Here is a 17,525-nt window from a genome sequence, read left to right as displayed (position 1 = left end):
AGATTAGAGGAAACCCGGGACACCTCCTTGCTGTGCTCACATCGGCACAGGAGGACTCACAGGGTCTGTGCCTGAGCCTGCAGCTGAAACTCCCATTCCAACCGAGCCGGTCAGTTATCCCAAAATCATCTGAGCAAAGCCAGGAGAGAGACAGATGGGCACACTGGAATGCCTTTCCCTTCTCAAGCCCTGCACAGCACCTCCCAGACCAGAGCAATGCAGGACAGCCACGCTCAACGCCTGCAGCTGTCCCTGCCAGCAGCTCTTTCTCTGGCCCCACGGCTCTTCCCTGCCAGCGCTCACAGAGCCCAGCTCAGCCCCTGTGTGCCCAGCTCTGCCCTGCAGCCGCTCTCTGCCTGCAGGCCTGAAAGAACAGCTCCCCCAGAGCCTGAGGGAAAAGGAGAGCTGATGCTGCTTTGATCTGGATGCTGCTGCAGAGGGAAGGCACTTGCTGACCTTCCTCATAAACATCACTGTGATGCTCTGAGAGTCTCTGCCCCTGCTCTGACCTACACAGTTCAGATTCCATTCCTACCAAGATGAGCAAGATAAAAATGGAAGCAGAGATTCAGGCAAGAAGAGACTCCAGCAGAAAACCCCTGCCGTGAATGTGCTCATGAGAAGTCGCCTTGGAAATGAGGTGGGCATGAGCAGAAGCTGCGAGCAGCCCTGACCAATGCAGCACCCACGCAACAGCACGAGAACATTGCCCTGACAGGGTTCGCTCCTTGCACCCACACACTCTCCCCGCAGCCGCACGGGAGCCCCCCGGCAGGCTGAGAGCTGCCCCTGGCAGGCGGCAGAGCCCCTGCCCCAGCACACAGCCCCCTGGGCTGCAGGGACCCTGCTGGCAAGGACAGCCCTGGGCACCCCTGCCTGCACAGCCACCTTCACAGCCCTGCAGCCGGCCCTGGCACAAGGCAGCCCACATGCCCTGGCCCTCCCACGCTGCAGCAGGGAAGCCCTGCTCTGCAGCACACTGGCCTCCTCCACAGCACAAGGCTCCCACACGGTCCCACAGGCTGGGGGGGCCCCAGCTGCTGCAGACCCGGCTAGGAACTGCAGAGGCAGTGCCCTGCAGCCACACACTTACCGGCTCCAGGGCTCTGCAGATTTCTCCAGCAGGGAGCTCTCAGCAGCCTCCCACCAAGGGCTGCTTTTGAGCTCTCCCTGCCTCCCTCCCCTGCCCCTCTGGGCTCCCTCCAGCTGTCCCTGGGGCTGCAGGGGAACCTGCTGGGCAGCACGATGAGGCAATCCCTCATGGGCCCTGCCTCACCTGGGGGGACGCACTTATTTCCAGCAGTGGCAATTCCCTTACTAGAAAAAGTTTTGTGCAGGAGTACCAACTTTTGTTAACGCATTACTAGAGAGGACACCAGGAAGACTGCAGCAAAGGATCCAAGTACTCCTAAAAGAGTGTGTGTGCATGTGTGTGTCTGGTGGTGCTGCAGGCAGGGCGGGGAGGATTTCTTCAGTGCTTCAGTAAGCCCTGCAGAGCCCGTTTCAGCACTTCATTGCACAGTCCGAGGGCTCAAGACTCAGCTGTCCCTTGCCCAGGCCATGTCTCTGCTCTGAAGCAAAGCCTTTGCACCCCCGGGCTCGGGGACACTTGGTACCAGGTTGCCTGGGAACCAGAAGGACAGACCACCTCCCCTCACTGGGCACTCACCCACAGGCAATCCTCTTGCCTCACAGACCTCACTCTGTTCCACCGGAGGGCAGCAAAAATGCTCTGCTTTTCTGACATCGGAGAATAGGCAACAGGAGAGATGGGGGGGAGCTGTGAAAAAAACTAAAGCTCTCTTACAATGCCTTCACCCTTCCCGTTCCTTAGCACCGGCGCTGCAGACGCTGACCAGCCCTTCTGCGTTGGCACTGGTTTCAGAGGACAAAGTTAAACACCAGGACTGGTCCCTGCCCCCACCCACTGCTGCAGAGTGGGGCTGGCTGGTCAAGAGCCCGTGGGCAGATGCCCTGCTCTTCATCACCCACACGGCCAGCACCAAGCAGGGCTGCAGCCACACAGCTGCAGGAAGGTCTCTGAGAAAAGAGAGGGATGTCTGTGTGTGACGGGGGGATGGTCTGTGGGAAATGGCTTTGATTTTGCTTGCAGAAGTCTCCCATAAATTATCACTGTACATTTTCTCCTGTGACAGGACCATATGCCCAGAGGCAGCAGATGTCCAACAGCAGCTCCATCACCCAGTTCCTCCTCCTGGCATTGGCAGACACGCGGGAGCTGCAGCTCTTGTGCTTCTGGCTCTCCCTGGGCATCTACCTGGCCTCCCTCATGGCCAACGGACTCATCATCACTGCTGTAGTATGTGACCACCACCTGCACACCCCCATGTACTTCTTCCTCCTCAACCTCTCCCTCCTCGACCTGGGCTCCATCTCCACCACTCTCCCCAAAGCCATGGCCAACTCCCTCTGGGACACCAGGGACATCTCCTACTCAGGATGTGCTGCACAGCTCTTCCTGATTGTCTTTTTCCTTTCAGCAGAGTGTTCTCTCCTCACCGTCATGGCCTATGACCGCTACGTGGCCATCTGCCAGCCCCTGCACTACGGGACCCTGCTGGGCAGCAGAGCTTGTGTCCACATGGCAGCAGCTGCCTGGGCCAGTGGGTTTCTCTGTGCTGCGCTGCACACGGCCAATACACTGTCACTGCCGCTCTGCCAAGGCAATGCCCTGGGACAGTTCTTCTGTGAAATCCCACAGATCCTCAAGCTCTCCTGCTCACACACCTACCTCAGGGAAGTGGGGCTGCTTCTGTGTGGTGCTTGCGTAGCTTTTGTTTGTTTTGTTTTCATTGTTCTGTCCTACGTTCAGATCTTCAGGGCTGTGCTGAGGATCCCCTCTGAGCAGGGACGGCACAAAGCCTTTTCCACGTGCCTCCCTCACCTGGCCGTGGTCTCCCTTTCTCAGCACTGCCATGTTTGCCCACCTGAAGCCCCCCTCCATCTCCTCCCCATCCCTGGACCTGGCGGTCTCAGTCCTGTACTCGTTGGTGCCTCCAGCAGTGAACCCCCTCATCTACAGCATGAGGAACCAGGAGCTGAAGGACGCACTGAAGAAGCTGATGCAGTCAGGTGTCTCTCAGCAGCACTGAACTGCCCGAATCTCCTCACAAGGCATTTCCTGGTCATCTCTGGAACATCCTGTGCATTTAGCGCTTTTAATGTCACAACTGTGTTTCTCCTGGAATGTTTGCATGCACTCCACTTCCTCAAAGGAATGAACCCAGCCTGCCTGACCCAGAGGCTTTTGTATGTTTGCATCCAGGATGGTGCAGCTGGACTCCTGTGTCACACCTCCGTAATTTAAGGGGCTTGTGTAGTGGAGACATCTATCAACTTCCGAGGAGAGTAAAGCACCAGTGTAGAGCTCAGCTGTGTGAGTGTGCAAAGTTGGGGCAAATAACAGGGTGGAGGCACACGGCAGGGTGTCCTGGTGCAATTCCTTGGGTCACGGTGAAGGAAGCAAGGCAGTAATCGGGTGGGACACAGGGCTCTGCTCGGTGCCATGTTCCCTGGATACCCAGGGGAAGCTGCCCCAGGTGCCCCAAGATGTCCTAAGCATCAGTCGTTTCCTTTGCTTGTTGTACACCCCAGTCGCTACGAGGAACATTTGCTGCATGGTCAGCTCTGTCATCCTTAGTGGCTCAGTGATACCCAACTCCATTGCAACTCTAAATGTAAATGGAGCCACTTTCCTACTGTCACTGGTTACACACAAGTCCCATAGCTCTTGCCACAGTTGGCCACTCAGCCAAGGCTGTGGTCAGACACCTCCAGCCAGATCATGTCCTCACGGCTTTGCTTTGAGAAATAGTGAAGTAAACCACTGACTGAGTTCCCACCAACTGACCTGGGTCCAGCGCTCCAGTCTTTCACTCTAGATGTTATCTCAAATAAACCCCAGTTTCTCAGCCTCTCCTTGTCCATAACATGATCCAGGTCCCAACCATCCTTCTGGCTTCTGCAGGACTTGCTCCAGTCTGTCAGGGTCTTTGTTGTGCGGGGGAGCCCCACTGTGGGCTCAGCAGTCCTGATGTGGTCCTGTGGAGGGTTAAACACAGCCAGCACCCAGCCAGCCCCACAGCTGCTCATCCGCTCCCCTGACTCAACAGGAAAAAAGCAGAAATTATACCAGCAATGTTCATGGGTCATGGCCAAAATGTGTCATATTAAAATTCAATTTAATTTATTGCCAATTAAAAAATACATGGACTGTGAGAAACCAGGACTGAAACATAAAGACCATTCCCCTGACAGTTTCTCCAAGGGCCAAATTACTCCATTGTTCCCAATTCATCTACACACCAACACCCTGAGAGGTGCAAGGGTGCTGCGATGGAGAGACAGGAAACTGCTTGATGCAAGCAAATGTTGATTTATTGTATACAATCATGAGTTTATATATGTTACCAGAGGCCGCGTGCTTTAAACAGATTGGTTCCTTAAGCTAAGCATTACATACCAGGCAATCCCTGTTTGGTTAACTACAAACAAAGGACACTTTAAGTAAGTTTTTACACTCATCAATTAACAACAAAGTGTTACTTCTCCTTGGCTCCATCTGTTCCTCATCTCCTTACCTTTTCTCGGCCAGACTCATCCTGTTGGTTGTTATCTATTCACCCTCCTTATCCTCCCAGGGTTTGTGGCCTACAAGCTGGAGCACGTTCCTTTCAGCTAACTGATTGTTACTTATGGTCCTGATTTCCAGGCCCCCTCCTACATCTCCCCCTTCTTGTTTTTGAGCAATCCAAATCCCGTTTGTTTTAAACATGCATTCGATCAAGTTACTCATCACTCCTTGTAAGCGTTGAAACAAACAAGGAACACATAATACTAAAACCAACAATACTGTCAATACCATCAATGCTCCTTTGATTATGGTTTGTAACCAGCCCCCTAACCCAAGGCTTGAAAGCCAGTCAGAAAAAGGATCATGTCCTTCAGTAACATGCTTCATATTCTTGCGCAGTGCTGCTAATTTCTGAGCTATGCTTTTTGAGTGATCAGACAAATTCATACAACACATTCCTTAACGATGTTCACTACAGGCTACTCTCTACTGTTCGTGCTGATTCCTTATCTTCTACAGGTGACATCACATTCCTCCTTTGTTCTGTCTCATCCTAGTTTCTTCTCATACTCCCTCAAAGTTATTTAACTCTTTGCTGCAGGATTTCAGCTGCACATTGTCAAAGCAAGGCCAAAGCTGCACTTTATCTATGTCAAAACAACCCACTGTCTCTGTTCTGTACAATTCTACAATTCCCCCTTTTTGTTTTTGAACAGCTAGTTACCAGGTTTGCCGTGTTTTGCGGGGCCCTTGCAAACATGACAGCAACCAAGGCAATAGCAAACAAACAATACTGCCAACTGAGTGAATGGATGCCAAAAAAGGCTGACATTTTCTCAGATTTTGATAACATGTTGCTGCAGTGGGGTGCCTAAAATCCATTCAGCACATACCATCAAAATCCTCACAGCCATGTCCTTGAGCCAACAACAAAAAGCCAATAGTTGCTCTGTTTTGTATGTCATAGTGGCAAATGTGACTCAGATTCTTAACTGCCTACCAAACAAGGTGATTTAACTCTTTGATGCTTTCCCTGCTGTTACTCTGGATAAGAGAAGAACCGCTGCGATACGTTCCCATCATAGCCTCCTACTACATTAGCATCTACAGAAAGACAACTATCGACATTCCAAGTGCAAACAATACAATATCAACTTCTTTTGGATTAACATTACACAAAGGTAATCAATTGTCCCAAATATCAAGGCTTTCAGTAAGATTCTTCATTCCCCACATACATTCACTTTTTTGCAACAATGTCCGCAAGTCAGTTTCAAGGAAGGGCACACCAAAGAAGGACTGGTTCAGTCAAAAAGTTCAAAACATAGCATGCTTTCTCTGAACGTGCCTCTGGGGTCATTCCCTTCATTCCCTCTTTTTTTTATGTAACCAGAGACACTTTCCCATAACAGAGAAGCCCTTATTTACATCTCTGAGCCTGGACACAAACCGCAGCTGCATGCGCCACCAGGCTCAGGGCAGAAATCATTCAGCAGTTACATAGCTGTATATCACTACACGCATGCAGACACCTATTTATCACTAGATAACCATGTTTATCTTTCCTACTCTCCTTCACAGTACCCAGCTGTTCTCTCATCTCTTGTTAGGTCAAACATTCTCATTTTCCTCTCCTATATCTCTCTCCAGACATTCTCTATCCTCCTCTTTTTTGCTTGTTAATTCCAAAGAGGCAAAGGTTGTATGTAGCTGGGTGACCATGACCTGATTTATGTTACAATCAACTAAACACTGAATACAGGAAAAAAGGCATGGGAGACATAAGGCAAACATCACTAAGGTGGTTAAAGATAATGATAATAAATCCTGTAATACTTTTGAGTCATGGCCCAAAGTTTCCCAGCCACGAGAAGAGACCAACGGCATCCCGCCCCTGGCTCTGCTGCAGATTTTTGTTTAAGGCTTTTAAGTATTGTATGCTTTAGTGGATTGATTCAGAGTGGTCACTCAGATTCACATAGCACATCCTATCAAAGTCTTCACACTCGTGTCCCTGTTTTAATAATAAAAGTTAATAGCAACTCGGTTCTGTAACAAGATATGACGGAGAGAATCAACATCTGTTAAGAAGCCAAAAAAAAAAAAAAAAAAAAAAATAGTATTTGTGGTATTACTTTTTTTAGCAAGCTAGCAGCCTAATTTACTAAGCGAGTTAAGAGTGTGTACTATTCTACAGAAGAGATTAGAGAAGCAAAAAAATGTGTTATGCTGCATTGCAGAGCACAACCTGAGAGTTACAGTCAGCTGTGAGTTCTGCGTTATAATCATTCTGACACATGTTGGCGTTGTGATTGTGAAAGTTGCCATTTACAATTTTCATTGGCATTATCATAGCTGGTTGTTTAAAAAAGCAACCCTTGAGCTTCCTGATGTTCCACTTGCTGCAAAATATTCTGAAGCCGATCAATAAAGTTAGTACATGACTCTTTAGGACCCTGCAAGACTGTGGCGAATGACTAGCTAGAGGCTCGCCCAGACTCCCGCACCCTGACTGCCTTAATAGCCATTCCTTCATCTGCAAACAGTTGTCCCTGGGATACCTTGCCTGAGTCACAGAATCGGCACAGTTAATTGCTCCAGCTAACTGCTCATAGTTAACAGCAATTCCCCGATTAAGGTTTTCAGTCAAGGCCACTACACACAGCTCACAAAAATCAGATAACCACATCATATACTGTATCAGTTAGTACCATACAAAGCAGTAACTTCCAATCATGCAGTGTGAGTGTATAAGGCTCTGCCATCACTTCAAGAAGGGACATAGCAAATGTATTATGAATCCTCCCTTCCCGCACTGCTTTAACTCTTTAACAGCCTCGTATTGCACAGGCTGCCACTCTGCAGGTTGATTTGTCTGACAAAATACTGAACATGCCATAGTGACTTCCAAAACCCCTCGCTTAAGCACTTCCCACTTGCATTCCTGCCACCAATCCCTCAGACCCCCTTTCACCCTCCCCGAAAGTACAGTCAATAAATCGGGAGAGGCGGTTGGGGGTGGGGGGGTAAGGTCTAATTCCTTTTCCAGATCTATAGGACCTGGATCAAAAGCTTTATCAGTGTCAATGGCATCATTGTTCGAGTTGTCCTGTTCCCGTGCTTGGTCCTGTGTTGTGAGGGTCGCTGCAGTCAGTGACAGAAGCTTTGGGGGCAGAGGAGGTGTGGACAGAATCGCCATCGCTGACGGTGTGTTGAGAAGAGTCTCGCTGTCAGTGGAATTTACAGCCTCCTCTGGTTTGGCACCGTTAGTAGAATTAGTCTACACTTGGCAAAGAGTAGTCAGAATTTGCCACCAAGGTGCTAAATGCATTCCCGACACGGAGTTCCCCTCTGCGGCAGCATCATACAATTGTCTGCTGAACACTTTCATTTCTTTTAAAGTCTCTAAAGTTTTTTGGCTGCTCACCTGTCTCGATGCATACAGGTGTTATCCTCGGGGTTTAGGTTGTCCGCCTGGTCCGGACAGCAAGACGATCGTTCAGCCAAGCCGTCTCCTCCGGAACACAGCCCTCTTCCACGAGCTGGCTTTTTTATCGACCAGTTCCGTCCTTATTCTTCCAAGGCTTGGGAACACCACCATAGGGGTCACCATTTGGGGAGACTGAGGCACGGACTCCCGGATCTGACTAGAAGACCCTTTATGAGTCCATATCCATCCCTCACAGGGGAAGACACTTGATTCCCATGTTTCCCACAGCTCATCTCTCACTTCCAGAGGGACTTCATTTGCCGGTTCCTGCTACCTTTCAGCAGCTCATTCAACGTTCTGTGGGACTTGCAGCCTGCCGCTCAGCCTGGCGGTTCATAAACCCATCACGTCGGGGTCACCAGTTTGCTGCAATGGATAGACGGGACGCTGTTTGATGCTAGCAAATGCCGACTTATTGTGCAGAAGCACGAGTTTATATATGTTATCAGAGGCTGCGCGTTTTAAACAGATTGGTTCCTTAAGCTAAGCATTACATACCAGGCAATCCCTGTTTGGTTAACTACAAACAAAGGACACTTTAAGTAAGTTTTTACACTCATCAATTAACAACAAAGTGTTACTTCTCCTTGGCTCCATCTGTTCCTCATCTCCTTACCTTTTCTCGGCCAGACTCATCCTGTTGGTTGTTATCTATTCACCCTCCTTATCCTCCCAGGGTTTGTGGCCTACAAGCTGGAGCACGTTCCTTTCAGCTAACTGATTGTTACTTATGGTCCTGATTTCCAGGCCCCCTCCTACAATAGGGGCGATAGTGAAGAGGGGGTGATGGCACAGAACATCTCTGTTCCTCCTTGCTCCTCAAACATTTCCTCTGCTCCAGCTTGGTTTCTCTCTATGGACCCCACCATCTTTGTGGTCAAAGGTATATGTGTTACATTTCTTTCTGTCTTTACTTTACTCTTTGATGATACCAGAATGACAGAGAATCGAGTTTGGAAGAGACCTCTGGAGATCATCCAGTGCAATCCTCAGATGAGGCAAGCTCAGCTTGAGCAGGTTGTTCAAGACCTTGTCTAGGTGCATTTGGAATATCTCTGGGGATGGACATTCCACAGCTGCTCCTGGCAATCATTTCCAGTGATTGATCACCCTCAGAGTCCAAAATCATTTCCTTGGGTTCAGATGGAGTTTTATCTACATTAATGTGACCCTCACAAGGCTTTTCTTCTGCAAATGGAACTGTCTATGTCTCTCACACTTTCTTCCTTTGACAGATGCCCCAGTCACTTCACCAGCTTGGTGGCCCTTTGTAGAACTTGCTTTAGTAGGTCAACAACTCCCTTGCTCTGGGAAGCCCAGCCCTGGACACGGCCCTCCAGATGTGGCCTCAGCAGTGCTGAGAGGAGTGGAAGGGTCACCTGCCCCATCGGCCAGCGATGCTTTTCCTAATGCAGCCCAGGGGGCCGTTGGCCTTTGCCATGAGGGTGCATCGATGGCTCCTGCTCAGCTGCTTGTCCTCTGGCACCCAAAGGTCCTTCTCTGCAGAGCTGCTCTCTGGCCATAGGATCAGAGTAAAACTCACAGGGCAGGACAAAGACAGTACAATAGGAGAAGAAAAAGGTTCTGTCCATGCTGGCACCTCTTTCCACTCTGGGGGTTGGACTCTTCCTTGCTTTCCCACCCAGCCCTCACACCCGCATTTCTGTGCCATCACTGAAGTTTCTCCCCTCATCCCTGCTTGTTCCTTGAAGCACAAAGCCATGGGCTGACCCAGGCTCCCTCTGGGTGACCTCTGGCATCAGAGGGCAACCCTCAGACAGACACAGCTTTTTCCTCATACCCAATCTGAACCTTCTAAGTTGCATTTTGTGGTGTTTTTTCTTTTCTTCTCACTACCTCTGAAGGCTGAAGGTGAAGAAGGAGGACAGCGCTCTTGCTTCAGTTCATTGCTTCCTGTGCTCCTGCCTTGTACCACAGTGAGTACTTGGAAACCTTGCCATAGGCAACGCAAGGCTCTTACATCCTCCCACAAAAGCCCTCCATTCTCCAGGGTGGACCAGCCCAGCTCCCTCAGCCTGATCTAACAGGGCCCGTGCTCCAGCCTTGACCATCTCTGTGATTCTTTACTGAAATGGCTCCAGCGTGCCAGTGTCTCTCTGCTATTGCGGAGCACCAGTGCTAGACAAGTACTCTAGATGTGGTGAAACAAGTGGGAAGCAGAGGGGGGGAATGGCTTGCCGTGGCTGTGCTCCTGGTCATACAGCCCAGGAGGCTGTTGGTCACCTTTCCTGGTGGCTCCTAGTTTGCCTAATGCAAACCAAGGGCCCAGCCAGGCAGTCCCTGCCCTGTGTCCTCGCAGGGCCTCGGTCCACTTTAGGGGCAGGACTTTCAATTTGTCCTTCTTGGGTATCACGAGATTCACAGGTGCTTCCAGTCAAGAGGAAGTTCCTCCAGTCTCTATGACCTTCCAGTGGGGATGGAGAATGGCCTCACTGGGACATCGGCCTGTTCACACAGCTCCCTGGGATGCCGCCCCTCCACCTCCCTGGAGTGGGAAGCATTGAATTTGGTCAAATGACTCCTGACACGATCCCCATCCACACTTGGCTGGTTCCCTCCAGAGTCCTGCCTTCAGGCACAAAGCTTTGGGACACGATGCTGGGGAAGACTAAGGCAAAGACGACCTGGAGGATGTTCAGATTTATCTAGACCTGCTCTTACTAAGCTCAGCAGTGGCCACACAGGGGTGTAGTTTATTTCTTAAACTGTTCTGCAAGTAGTGACAGATCCTCTTGATGCCCTTGAACATCTTGCAAGACCCCATACGAAGCAGGCTTTGGCTTCCCTGAAGACATCCCTATTTCTAAATTCCTCTTTGAGCCCTTGCATCCACCTCCAGGATGCTTCCTTTTCTCTCTGGAGATTCTTGAGGAATTTCTTCTTTAGCCAAGGATCTCTCTTGGCATGTCTGCTTGATTTCCTGCTCCTCGGTATGGACAGTTCTGCTTGGAAAATGCTTTCCTGAATGACCAGCCATACACAGCTCTGCTGTCCTTGAGTGCTGCTGCCCATGGGACTACCGCTACAAGTCCCCTGAAGAGGCTAAAGTCTTCTCCCCCTATTTCATGAGCACTACAGCCAGGGCTGACACTGGTTTTCACACCCCTCAGCAGCACTGCCTGTTTGGCAAGGACCAGATTCAGGTGAGCGTCACCTTTGCTGGCCTGACACCTGTGCAAAGAATTTGTCTCAAGAGACCCCCGACACCAGCTGGACAGGGTGTATCCTGCTGTGCTCCCCTTCCAGAAAGCGTCAGGGTCATGAAGTCCCCAATAAGAGCTGGGATCATGGACCTGCAGACTTCCTTGGCTTGCTTAGATAAGCCTTTCTCCGCTGCCATACCCTGAGTGCGGGTGCTGTGTCTCCCACCAGGATGGCACACTAACCGGCCTCTCGCTGACACTCTCCTGCAAGGGCTCACCCAACCTGCTGCACACCCCGTAGAGGAGATCCGCACGTGCCACAAGTGCCTGCACACGGAGGGCATCCCCTCCTCAGCTTCCTGGCCTGTCCCTCGTGAAAAGCCCACACCTTCCCCTGCCGCACCACTGTGGCCTGTCCCACCACCCGTCATGATTTATTTCATCAATATCATGATTTACTCCATCAATATCCAGCATGATGACAGCATGTGGAAGTCCAGCTCCTCCTGCCTGAGCCCCAGGCCCAAGCCATCGATGCGCTTTTGGGCTGCAGCACCTCAGCTGTAGCGCTGGGGCCAAGCTCAGGCTTCTCTCGGGCAAAGCTGGTACCAAGCGCCCCCGACCCAGCGTGTGCCCGTGCTGTGCTGGAGACCAGAGACCCGCTGGAGTGGGTGGCGGTGGCAATCTAAGCGCACCAGCAGAGGAAGCCCTGCCCTCTGCAAGGCCAGAAAAGCAGTGCTGGGCTCTGCAGCCCTGGCAGAAGAAGGCTTGGCTAGCTGCAGTGCTGCTGAGGCCCCTGAAGGCCTGTGGGGGAGGGGAGGCTGACCTCCAGGAGGACATGGTGCTGCTGAAAATGTGCTTCAGTTTGCATATGCTGTGATCCAGGAACACTGTGAGAACCATGCACTGGTTCTTTGATGGTATCTTCACGGGGCTGAGCAAAGGATTGTTGGAATAAGTACCAGGGGAGTGTGGGAGTAGCCAGGTGATTGGAACCCCCACTGTGATGGGCTTCCTGTTCATGGACCAGCTGGATGAACTTGGGTCAGACCGTGATGCACTGCAGGGCTGGCATTCAGTTGCTGGTTGACAGAAACCAAATCTACCTGAGGTGCCACCTGGGCTTCCTCAAAGGAACCATATTCCTGACAATAAAGATTGGGATGCCCACGTTTTTATGTTGCAGAAGGAAGCCGAGCTACAGCAGATACCAGAAGCAGTTACAAATGCTGCAATACCTCTTGTATGGGCTTCAGGAACACCAGGGCAACCCCAAGCAGGGGAACCAGTAATCATCCAGCGGAAGCCAAATGGCAGAGCAGCAAGTCAAAAGCTGTACCCAGTTAAACTACAAGTCAGGAAAGGGTTGGAGTCCTTAACTGAACAAATCACAGATTTTGGGTTACTAAGAGAATGCCAATCAGAACATAACACTCCAGTATTACCTGTCAGGAAGCCAAATTCAGAAGAATATAAACTGGTGCAAGATTCACGAGCTATAAATGCAACTGTGCAAGATGTCCATGAGGCAGTAGCACACCCGTATGCCCTCCTGACCACCCTGAAGGAGAATGAGGAATGGTTTACTGTATGAGATTTGAAGATGCGTTCTTCTGCCTTGTGCTGGCTGCTGCCAGTCACCAATCGGTTGGTTTCAAATGGGAAAGCCCTGAAACTGGTCGAGAAACCCAGCTGTGCAGGGCTGTATGACTGCAAGGAGTTAAAAATAGCCCTACAGTCTTTGGAAATCAATTAGCCAGGGAGTTGGAAAGCTGGCAAAAGAGGTAGGAAAATGTCGCCTTGCTGCAATAGGTAGGTGACGTACTGCTAGCAACCAGTAGTAAAGAAGATTCTATAACAAGGACCTGCTAAACTTTGGGGGCTAGCAGGGTACAAAGTACCCTGGGAAAAGGCAGAGACCACCCCAGAAGAAGCAACCAGTTGGGGATTTACAATTTGCCTGGGCCAGCAGAGTCTTGGAGCTGGAGGAAAAGGGCCATTTGTCAAATCCCAGAACCCAAATGAAAACAAGAGCTCAGAGCATCCCTGGGAATGGCCGGGTGGTGTCACTTACGGATAATGAATTTGGGACTTATTGCCAAGCTTATTGCCAAACTGGTGAATAACTGAAAGAGCCTTTGCTGAGACAGTCTGCTGAAAAGATGACTTCAGAAGTCGTCACTGTCTCCTGCTCAGGTGCAAATATGTTAAAGATGAGAGAAAATAAGGGCGTGGTATAACTAATAATAATGGTGAAGTTCTGGTATAAAATCAATATTTCCTTGAGGTATCGCTTTTGAAAGCTCCTTGAATTGGCAGAGATCACTTGTGAGAAAGGACAAGTAAGTGTTGCATCTGTCTTGGAAGGAGTCCATAAGTGCAGCTCGGGGAACCACAGGCTGCTCAAACCCCCATGGTGAGGGGTGTGCCACCAGTTAGAGTCCCCTTGGGTGACATTTCTGGCACCTGAGCGGGTAACTGTCCAGGTGGATTTTCCAAGGGTAACTCCTGCCTCGCCAACCTGACAGCCTGCAGTTGTGCGTGAGGAGCTCCACAGTGGATGTCATTTCCCTCAGCTTCAGCAAAACTGTTGTCATGGTCTCCCTCAGTGTTCTGCCCGAGTGAGGCCATGACACTCTGGGTGCGAACAGAAAGAGATGAGTAAAACACCAGCTGGATGGTCAGGCTGAGAGAGCAGTGGGGAAGGGCTCACACCCCACCTGGAGGCCACTGGGACATACTGGGGCAGTGTGGGCAGCACAGGGGACTCTCCTGCTTACAGTTTAAGAGCTGTACACATGACCCAGTGGAGGCAACTCTCACAGTGTCTGTCGGTGGCACCAAACTGAGAGGAGCATCCCTGTGCCCTAGGGATGCCATGGAGGGGAACCCTGGCAGGTGGGGTGGCCGCCCTGGCAGGAGCTGCACAGATGCAGGACGGACCAAGGGCAGAGCCTGCACCTCCCTCGCATGGACTAACACCCTGCAGCTGCAGGGCCTGGGACCTGCCTGGCTGGGCAGTGTCTGTGCAGAAAAGGCCCTGGTGGTGCTGGGGGACAGAAGGCAAAACACAATCCCAGCCCGTGACCTGGTAGCAGAGGCAGCCAGCAGGGCCCTGGAGCGTATGAAGAGGTGCCTTGACAAGAGAGTGAGGGAAGTGATCGTGTCCCCACGCTCCTCACTCATAACACCACATGTAGACTGCTGTGTTAATTTTTGGATCTTGACTGGGGAGGGAAGGAGAGAAGAAGTTTCTTAATGGCTCGAGACAGAACCCATTACAGCAAGGAAGATGTGTATGACTGGGAGTGAGTTCAGTGAAAAATCACTGAGAGGCTCAGGGGGCAGAGACCACCCCAGAAGACGCAACCAATTGGGGATTTACAATTTGCCTGGGCCAGCAGAGTCTTGGAGCTGGAGGAAAAGGGCCATTTGTCAAATCCCAGAACCCAAATGAAAACAAGAGCTCAGAGCATCCCTGGGAATGGCCGGGTGGTGTCACTTACGGATAATGAATTTGGGACTCATTGCCAAACTTCTATATGAGCTGTCGGAGGAAAGGGAAACCTCCTCGTCTGGACTCAGGAGTGCAGAGATGCATTTACGGAATGGAAACGGACTGGAATGAGTGCTCCAGCTCTAGGCCTCCCAAATCTAGAAAACCCATTGGAACTCTTTGTGCATGAAAGGTGACACGTTGCCTTAGGAGTGTTGGTCCAGAGCCTGGAACCATGGAGCAGAGCCGTGGGGAGCTTTTCCAAACAGCTGGACAGTGTCAGTAAAGGACGGCCAACCTGTCCGCGCACAGTGGCAGCTACAGTATTACCGATGCAAGAGGCCCAGGAACTGACACCTGGGCAAAAATGACATGATCTCGGTGGAAAAGAAGAACCAACTCATGATTGTTTAAAGACAATGGCAGAGGTATATTCTAGCCGAGTGGAATTAAAGGGCACGCCAACAGAAAATGGAGACTGGGACTTATTTGTAGGTGGTAGTAGTTTTGTGCAAAATGGGACCCAAAGAGCAGGACATGTGGTGGTAACTATCAGAGAGAGAAGAGAAGCCAAAGCCCTCTCATCTGACACGTGGGCCCAAGAGGCAGAACTCACAGCCTCACTAAGGGCACTGGGATTATTATCAACAGACAAGGCTTTTTTAATGCATGGACATATTTGAAATTTGCCTTTGGAACAGACCATGCCGATGGGGCTGTTGGAAAGAAAGAAAGAAAAAGGACTCTGAAGCTCTCAAGGATCCCCAGTCAAATTATGAGGCAAAGACCCAACAATCATTTCAGGTGACCAGCTGACCCAGGGTGCTGGCAATTATGCATTGTAAAGTGCAGCACCTTGGAGATAGCTCGGTGCATCTAGGACAGCAAGTGGCAGATCAAGCAAGGAAAGAAGCAGCTGAAAGTCAAATATTGCTAGTCCTGCCAGAGAAACGGCAGAAATTAGGACCTAAGAGCCCACAGGATCCAGCAGAAAACAATTAATTGGCTAATATACTGAAGCAACCCCAAATCATGGATGGCGGGTGACTCCTTCGCATCAACTAACATTTACAGAGGAAATTATGTGTGAATTGGTTAAAAGGAAGCACCAAGAAACTCCCTGGGGAATTGAGAAGATGGTAGTTGTTGACGCAGTAGGCTCAGGCACAACTTATACGACCAATGTGATCAAGTTAGTGCCACGTTATTAATAGACTCACACCAATTTATACTCTACAGCTAAAAATGCACACACTACGCACGCTTTGTTATGTAAAAGGTGATCGGTTAAACTACTCGTTCACACGCTCCCACCTCCCAAGTTGTTGGTCCCAGGGCGGTGCCAACACGCTGCTCCCCCCTTGTGCAGGCATCCTGTTTTTATCATCTTTCTGTCCAGCTCCCTTATCTCTCTGCGAATACACAGTTTCTTTGTCTCCCTTGGCCTTGCACATGTCCTTCACAACACCTGCAGCTTGTTAGAGCTGCGGCCTGTTATCACAACCAAGTTATTCGGTCTGGGTTGCTCATAATATGCCCGTTTTCTTCCAGCCACTCCAGAAATCCCCCTTTTTGTTTTTGAGCAATCCAGACCCCATTCTGGACATCTGTTTAATTAACCCATTCATTATGCGTTGCAAACATTGAAACAAACAAGGAAGTAACAATATCAAAATCAAGAACACTATTACCACTACCAATGCTCCTTTAACTACAATCTGCAACCATCCCCTTAGCCCGAGGCTATTGAGCCGGTCAGAAAAAGGATCATGTCCTTCAGTAACATGCTTCATGTTCTCGTGCAGTGTTGCTAATTGCTGAGTTACGCTTTTTGAGTGATCAGACAAATCGGAACAACACATCCCTTTCAAAATCTTCACAACCATGTCCGTGTGCTAACAATAAAAAATCTACGGCAGCTCGATTCTTCAAAGTAGTATGTCTAACACCCTCTACATCAGTAAGTAGCTCACTTACCATTCATGAAGTCAAATTAAATTGTTTCTGACCCCAGCATGCTAATCTACGTATATTTTTTGCATTCATGGCTGCCATTCCTCCTGGAAGAAAAATAGATGTGGCTATAGCAGTGCTACTGATGGCAGCTGTACATTGTCGTTACATGTATCATCAAAAGTTCAAATAGGTCTCCCATGATCCCTACCGACTTTTAATAAATCTTTCACGTGAGGAGCAAACAACGTTAACCGTCCAAGGTAACAAGGCACACCAACAGGTCGCATGGGAATACGGGGCCATGCTCTGTCTCCACAAACCAGAAACACTCCTGGAGGAAGTTTAAAACCCCCTGTGGTGCTTACATGTAACCTTCCGGCTCTCAAGTCACTCCAAAGGGAATGCCCTGTGACATTTAGATAACGTACATACCGGCCCTGCTCCCCTTGCCTTGTAAACCAACTATGCCGCGGTTTATCAAACCAGATCACTCCTGTACCATTCACTGGTTGGAGCTGCGGTGACATGCTTTTACAACCTGGCATTGCGGTTGCAGTAACATTATCATATTGGACAGGCACAATGCTAGCCAGTAAGTCTAACTCCTGTAAAGGTAACTGATGTAATTGATTTAAATTTTCAATGACCGCTTTCTGCCAAGCTGCGCCACGCATAGAGGGCCAAACATATCTGCTGTTCGGGCTTAAACAAGAACCGCTTTCTCTGTTAGCCAGGTTTACGCTCCGTGGATTCCAATACCCATCAAAGTCGGTTTCATTCTCCTGCAAAGGAATACCAATCACACAGGTTCAAAAAGGGTTATCT

The 17,525-nt window shown here is 50.0% G+C and overlaps 1 pseudogene; it reads left to right on the top strand.

Annotated features, from left to right (window-relative positions):
* Positions 1-2,560: 2,560 nt before the first annotated feature.
* LOC130143376 (olfactory receptor 14J1-like) lies at positions 2,561-11,549 on the top strand (annotated as a pseudogene).
* Positions 11,550-17,525: the final 5,976 nt, after the last annotated feature.

This window comes from Falco biarmicus, unplaced genomic scaffold (genome assembly GCF_023638135.1).
Source record: "Falco biarmicus isolate bFalBia1 unplaced genomic scaffold, bFalBia1.pri scaffold_27, whole genome shotgun sequence".
In the NCBI taxonomy this organism is placed as follows: domain Eukaryota; kingdom Metazoa; phylum Chordata; class Aves; order Falconiformes; family Falconidae; genus Falco; species Falco biarmicus.
Note: the sequence above shows the minus strand (reverse complement) of the source record. Positions and strands in the feature narration are given on the sequence as shown.